General features: G+C 41.6%; 1 pseudogene; it reads left to right on the top strand.

Moving 5' to 3' along the window:
• Window positions 1-1,637: 1,637 nt before the first annotated feature.
• LOC134913047 (5S ribosomal RNA) lies at window positions 1,638-1,755 on the top strand (annotated as a pseudogene).
• Window positions 1,756-6,425: the final 4,670 nt, after the last annotated feature.

The raw sequence follows: 6,425 nt of genomic DNA on the forward strand, positions 1-6,425 counted from the left end.
CTAGAGGTCGCATTTCTAGTGCCTGTCTCCTCGGTGATGGCCAGTTTAAGGTTTTTGTTTTTACACTGCAATGTACGAAAGTGCTTACGCAGCCCCCAGTGCATCTCAATCCACTGCAGGTGCTGTGGAGGCTAGCAGTATAATTAATTATGCCCGCACCCACCCTCCCATACTTTACTGTGGCTGCACCCAGGAGACTCCTGGCAATGCACATTAAACCCCTGTGAATGGACATTTAACCCCAGGCAATGCAAATGAAACCCCCGACAATGGACATTAAACCCCTGGCAACGAGCATGAAACCCCTGGCAATGGACAATAAACCCCTGGCAATGGACATTAAACCCCTGGCAATGGACATTTAACCCATGGCAACACGCATGAAACAATCAATAAAACACCAGAGAGAAAAAGAAGACTCTTGTGTGGGTGCACTCTTGAAATAGTCAAAAGACGACTGTAGTATTGAAATGTTAAAACATAAATTTAATGATATATTAAAAAATAACAGTTGTAGTATCCAATGAAAACATACAATTAACAAACAATTAAATGAACAATTAACAATTAATAAAATCCGTCCACAAACTGGTCTCTTATTGATTGCTAATGCTAATAATACCCTTTATCGGGGGACCAGATGTGTTGCCCTTAAAGTTCACCAGTCGGAAGGCCTACAGTGCGAGTAGTGTAAGTATGTGGAGATAATACTCTGTGAACATAGGTAAAGAAAATATATATAGTACCCTTGATGGTGAGTAAAGTTAAATAAGACTGTGGACTAGGAATGGAGGTGCTTGAAAGAAAAAGGACTTAAGGATAAGAGGGTGAATCTGCTGTCAGTGTTAGGCTCAGAGCATTAAATGCCTCCGGCCTCTACTACACCCGGTCTTCCTTGGGAGTCGCCCAACCCAGTACTGACCAAGCCCACACTGATTTGCTTCCAAGATCAGATGGATTCGGGCGTTTACAGTGTGCTATGATAGTAGGGGAACAAATACCCTCGTTGCTCTGGTGTCACTGATGAGAGTTCACATGGAAAACAGTATAGAAGTAAATAAAAGAAAAGAAAAATGATAGAAAAGTAATAAATAAGAAAGAGGTGGATCTGCTGCCAGGGTTAGGTAGAGGCATACAGGCGAATGCCCATTGCCAATGGATCGCTGGTGAGAGTCCTGAATGTGAAAAAAAAGAGGAAAAAATATATTAAGAAAGCGTAGATGAAGATAATCACTTGGGAAATCCAAATATATAAGTGAACTAACTCTGTTCACAAAATAATGTCTCGCATGGAATATACACCTCAATACATAAATTCTGACCACAAGAGGGCTCTATTATTTTATGAGTAACCTTGAATCAGATATTGAAACATTAAGTAAGGTACACAGAATTATTGTCAAATTGACAGATATTAATGCTGTGTTAATTCCTCTCTTTTTTTCACATTCAGGACTCTCACCAGCGATCCATTGGCAATGGGCATTCACCTGTATGCCTCTGCCTAACGCTGGCAGCAGATCCACCTCTTTCTTATTTATTACTTTTCTCTAATTTTTCTTTTACTTTATTTACTTCTATACTGTTTTCCATGTGAACGCTTATCAGTGATACCAGAGCAACGAGGGTATTTGTACCCCTACTATAATACCACACTGAAAATGCCCGAATCCATCTAATCTTGGAAGCGAATCAGTGTGGGCTTGGTCAGTACTGGGTTAGGCGACTCCCCAGGAAGACCGGGTGTAGTAGAGGCCAGAGGCATTTAATGCTCTGAGCCTAACACTGACAGCAGATTTACCCTCTTATCCTTAAGTCCTTTTTCTTTCAAGCACCTCCATTCCTAGTCCACAGTCTTATTTAACTTTACTCACCATCAAGGGTACTATATATATTATATATATATCGCAAGACAGGGCCAGTGTACATTTATTTTCACTGCACCCCAGATTTTTTTCAGCATATAAGACAGGACCAGTGTATATTTATTTTTACTGCACCCCAGAATTTATTAAGCATACAAGACAGGGCCAGGGTACATTTATATTCTCTTCAGCCCAGAATTTTTACAGCATACAAGACAGGGCCAGTGTACATTTATTTTTATGCACCCCAGATTTTTTACAGCACACAAGACAGGGCCAGTGTACATTTATTTTCACTGTACCCCAGAATTTTTACACCATACAAGACAGAGCCAGTGTGCATTTATCTTTACCGCACCCCAGGATTTTTACAGCTTACAATACAGGGCCAGTGTACATTCATTTTCATTGCACCCCAGAATTTTTACAGCATAGAAGACAGCGCCAGTGTACATTTATTTTCACTACATCCCAGATTTTTTACAGCATACAAGAAAGGGCCAGTGTACATTTATTTGCACTGCTGCCTAGATTTTTTAGAGCATACAAGACAGGGCCAGTGTACATTTATTTTCACCTCACCCCAGATATTTTTCAGCATACAATACAGGGCCAGTGTACTGTACTTTTATTTTCACTGCCCCCAAGATTTTTTACAGCATACAAGACAGGGCCAGTGTACATTTATTTTCACTGCTACCCAGCATTTTTACAGCACGCCATACAGGGCCAGTGTACATTTATTTTCAGTGCACCCCAGATTTTTTACACTATACAAGACAGGGAAAGTGTACATTTATTTTCACTGCACCCTAGAATTTTTGCTGCATACAAGATAGGGCCAGTGTACATTTATTTTTATGCCCCCCAGATTTTTACAACATACAAGATAAGGCCAGTGTTGTTTTATTTTCACTGCACCCCAGAATTTTTACAGTAAACAAGACAGGGCCCGTGTACATTTATTTTCACTGCACCCCAGATTTTTTACAGCATACAAGACAAGGCCAGTGTAACTTTTAATTTTCAGTGCACCCCAGAATTTTTACAGCATACAAGACAGGGCCAGTGTACATTTATTTTTGCTGCACCCTAGAATTTTTACAGCATACAAAATAGGACCAGTGTACATTTGTTTATCCTGCACCCCAGACTTTTTACAGCTTACAAGACAGAGCCAGTGTACATTTATTTTCACTGCACCCCAGAAGTTTTTACAGCATACAATACAGGACCAGTGTACAATTATCTTTACTGCACCCCAGAATTTTTACAGCATACAATACAGGGCCAGTGTACATTTATTTCTACTGCACCCCAGAATTTTTACAGCATACAAGTCAGCGCCAGTGTACATTTATTTTCAGTGCACCCCAGATTTTTTACAGTGTACAAGACAGGGCCAGTGTACATTTGTTTATCCTGCATCCCAGACTTTTTACAGCTTACAAGACAGAGCCAGTGTACATTTATTTTCATGGCACCCAAGCAGTTTTTACAGCATACAATACAGGACCAGTGTACATTTATCTTTACTGCAACCCAGAATTTTTACAGCATACAATACAGGGCCAGTGTACATTTATTTCCACTGCACCCCAGAATTTTTACAGCATACAAGTCAGCGCCAGTGTACATTTATTTTCACTACATTCCAGAATTTTTACATTATACAAGACAGGGCCAGTGTACATTTTTTTTACTGCACCCCAGATTTTTACAGCCAGCACCCCTATATTTTCACAGCATACAGGAGGACAGTGCCCTTTCCCCCTGTACAACACAGTGACAGCCAGGACAGCAACACCCATGTACAGCTACAGCACACCTAACAGCACATGAAACACCAGTGACAGCCAGGACAGCACCCCTAACAGCACAGGTACACCACAGTGACAGGAACAGCACCCCTACGGTGTACACACTGACCCCACCCAACACCACCCACAGGTTTGACTCAGTCCCTCTCCAAGTCTGGAGTGAAAATAGCGTCGACGTGCGGCTGTTTATATGGAATCCAAAACCCACGAGAATCTGACAGCGGGATGATGACATTTTGCCTTATTCTGGTTTCCGAGTTTGGTGGGAAGTCCCGAGCCAGACTCAGATTCTTGCTCAGAACGGGTTGTTCAGGTGTGGGGTTCGATTCTCTGAGAACCAAACCCGCTCATCTCTAATCTATATATTAGCCCAGATCTGTGACTCCGTGACTCAGTGTATAACACTGGGCAGAGTCACAATGCTGGGCGTAGTCAGAGTCATAGATCTGGGCTAATATATCCATGGGTGATCCCGGACCAGAGCACCCACGGGGAACGCAGAGTACTCACGGAACCAGCCACCCAGTAATGCTAGCTGCCGCAGCCCTCGCAGTAGTTTGAGATACGTTGGGGGCTGTGGAAGCGCTTCTGTACATTGCTGTGTTTAAAGAACCACCAAAAATGGCCACCGCCAAAGAGGAGACAGACGCTAGAGGTCACATTTGACCTCTAGTGCCTGTCTCCTCGGTGACGGCCAGTTTAAGGTTTTTGTTTTTACACTGCAATGTACGAAAGCACTTACGCAGCCCCCAGCGCATCTGAATCCACTGCAGGTGCTGTGGAGGCTAGCAGTATAATTCATTATGCCCGCACCCACCCTCCCATACTTTACTGTGGCTGCACCCAGGAGACTCCTGGCAATGCACATTAAACCCCTGTGAACGGACATTTAACCCCAGGCAATGCAAATGAAACCCCTGACAATGGACATTAAACCCCTGGCAACGAGCATGAAACCCCTGGCAATGGACAATAAACTCCTGGCAATGGACATTAAACCCCTGGCAACGGACATTTAACCCATGGCAACACGCATGAAACAATCAATAAAACACCAGAGAGAAAAAGAAGACTCTTGTGTGGGTGCACTCTTGAAATAGTCAAAAGACGACTGTAGTATTGAAATGTTAAAACATAAATTTAATGATATATTAAAAAATAACAGTTGTAGTATCCAATGAAAACATACAATTAACAAACAATTAAATGAACAATTAACAATTAATAAAATCCGTCCACAAACTGGTCTCTTATTGATTGCTAATGCTAATAATACCCTTTATCGGGGGACCAGATGTGTTGCCCTTAAAGTTCACCAGTCGGAAGGCCTACAGTGCGAGTAGTGTAAGTATGTGGAGATAATACTCTGTGAACATAGGTAAAGAAAATATATATAGTACCCTTAAGGGTGAGTAAAGTTAAATAAGACTGTGGACTAGGAATGGAGGTGCTTGAAAGAAAAAGGACTTAAGGATAAGAGGGTGAATCTGCTGTCAGTGTTAGGCTCAGAGGATTAAATGCCTCCGGCCTTTACTACACCCGGTCTTCCTGGGGAGTCGTCCAACCCAGTACTGACCAAGCCCACACTGATTTGCTTCCAAGATCAGACGGATTCGGGCGTTTACAGTGTGCTATGATAGTAGGGGAACAAATACCCTCGTTGCTCTGGTGTCACTGATGAGAGTTCACATGGAAAACAGTATAGAAGTAAATAAAAGAAAAGAAAAATGATAGAAAAGTAATAAATAAGAAAGAGGTGGATCTGCTGCCAGGGTTAGGTAGAGGCATACAGGCGAATGCCCATTGCCAATGGATCGCTGGTGAGAGTCCTGAATGTGAAAAAAAGAGGAAAAAATATATTAAGAAAGCGTAGATGAAGATAATCACTTGGGAAATCCAAATATATAAGTGAACTAACTCTGTTCACAAAATAATGTCTCGCATGGAATATACACCTCAATACATAAATTCTGACCACAAGAGGGCTCTATTATTTTATGAGTAACCTTGAATCAGATATTGAAACATTAAGTAAGGTACACAGAATTATTGTCAAATTGACAGATATTAATGCTGTGTTAATTCCTCTCTTTTTTTCACATTCAGGACTCTCACCAGCGATCCATTGGCAATCGGCATTCACCTGTATGCCTCTGCCTAACGCTGGCAGCAGATCCACCTCTTTCTTATTTATTACTTTTCTCTAATTTTTCTTTTACTTTATTTACTTCTATACTGTTTTCCATGTGAACGCTTATCAGTGATACCAGAGCAACGAGGGTATTTGTACCCCTACTATAATAATACCACACTGAAAATGCCCGAATCCATCTAATCTTGGAAGCGAATCAGTGTGGGCTTGGTCAGTACTGGGTTAGGCGACTCCCCAGGAAGACCGGGTGTAGTAGAGGCCAGAGGCATTTAATGCTCTGAGCCTAACACTGACAGCAGATTTACCCTCTTATCCTTAAGTCCTTTTTCTTTCAAGCACCTCCATTCCTAGTCCACAGTCTTATTTAACTTTACTCACCATCAAGGGTACTATATATATTATATATATATCGCAAGACAGGGCCAGTGTACATTTATTTTCACTGCACCCCAGATTTTTTTCAGCATATAAGACAGGACCAGTGTATATTTATTTTTACTGCACCCCAGAATTTATTAAGCATACAAGACAGGGCCAGGGTACATTTATATTCTCTTAAGCCCAGAATTTTTACAGCATACAAGACAG

The sequence above is a fragment of the Pseudophryne corroboree genome, chromosome 4, assembly GCF_028390025.1.
Source record: "Pseudophryne corroboree isolate aPseCor3 chromosome 4, aPseCor3.hap2, whole genome shotgun sequence".
NCBI classification, from domain to species: Eukaryota; Metazoa; Chordata; class Amphibia; order Anura; family Myobatrachidae; genus Pseudophryne; species Pseudophryne corroboree.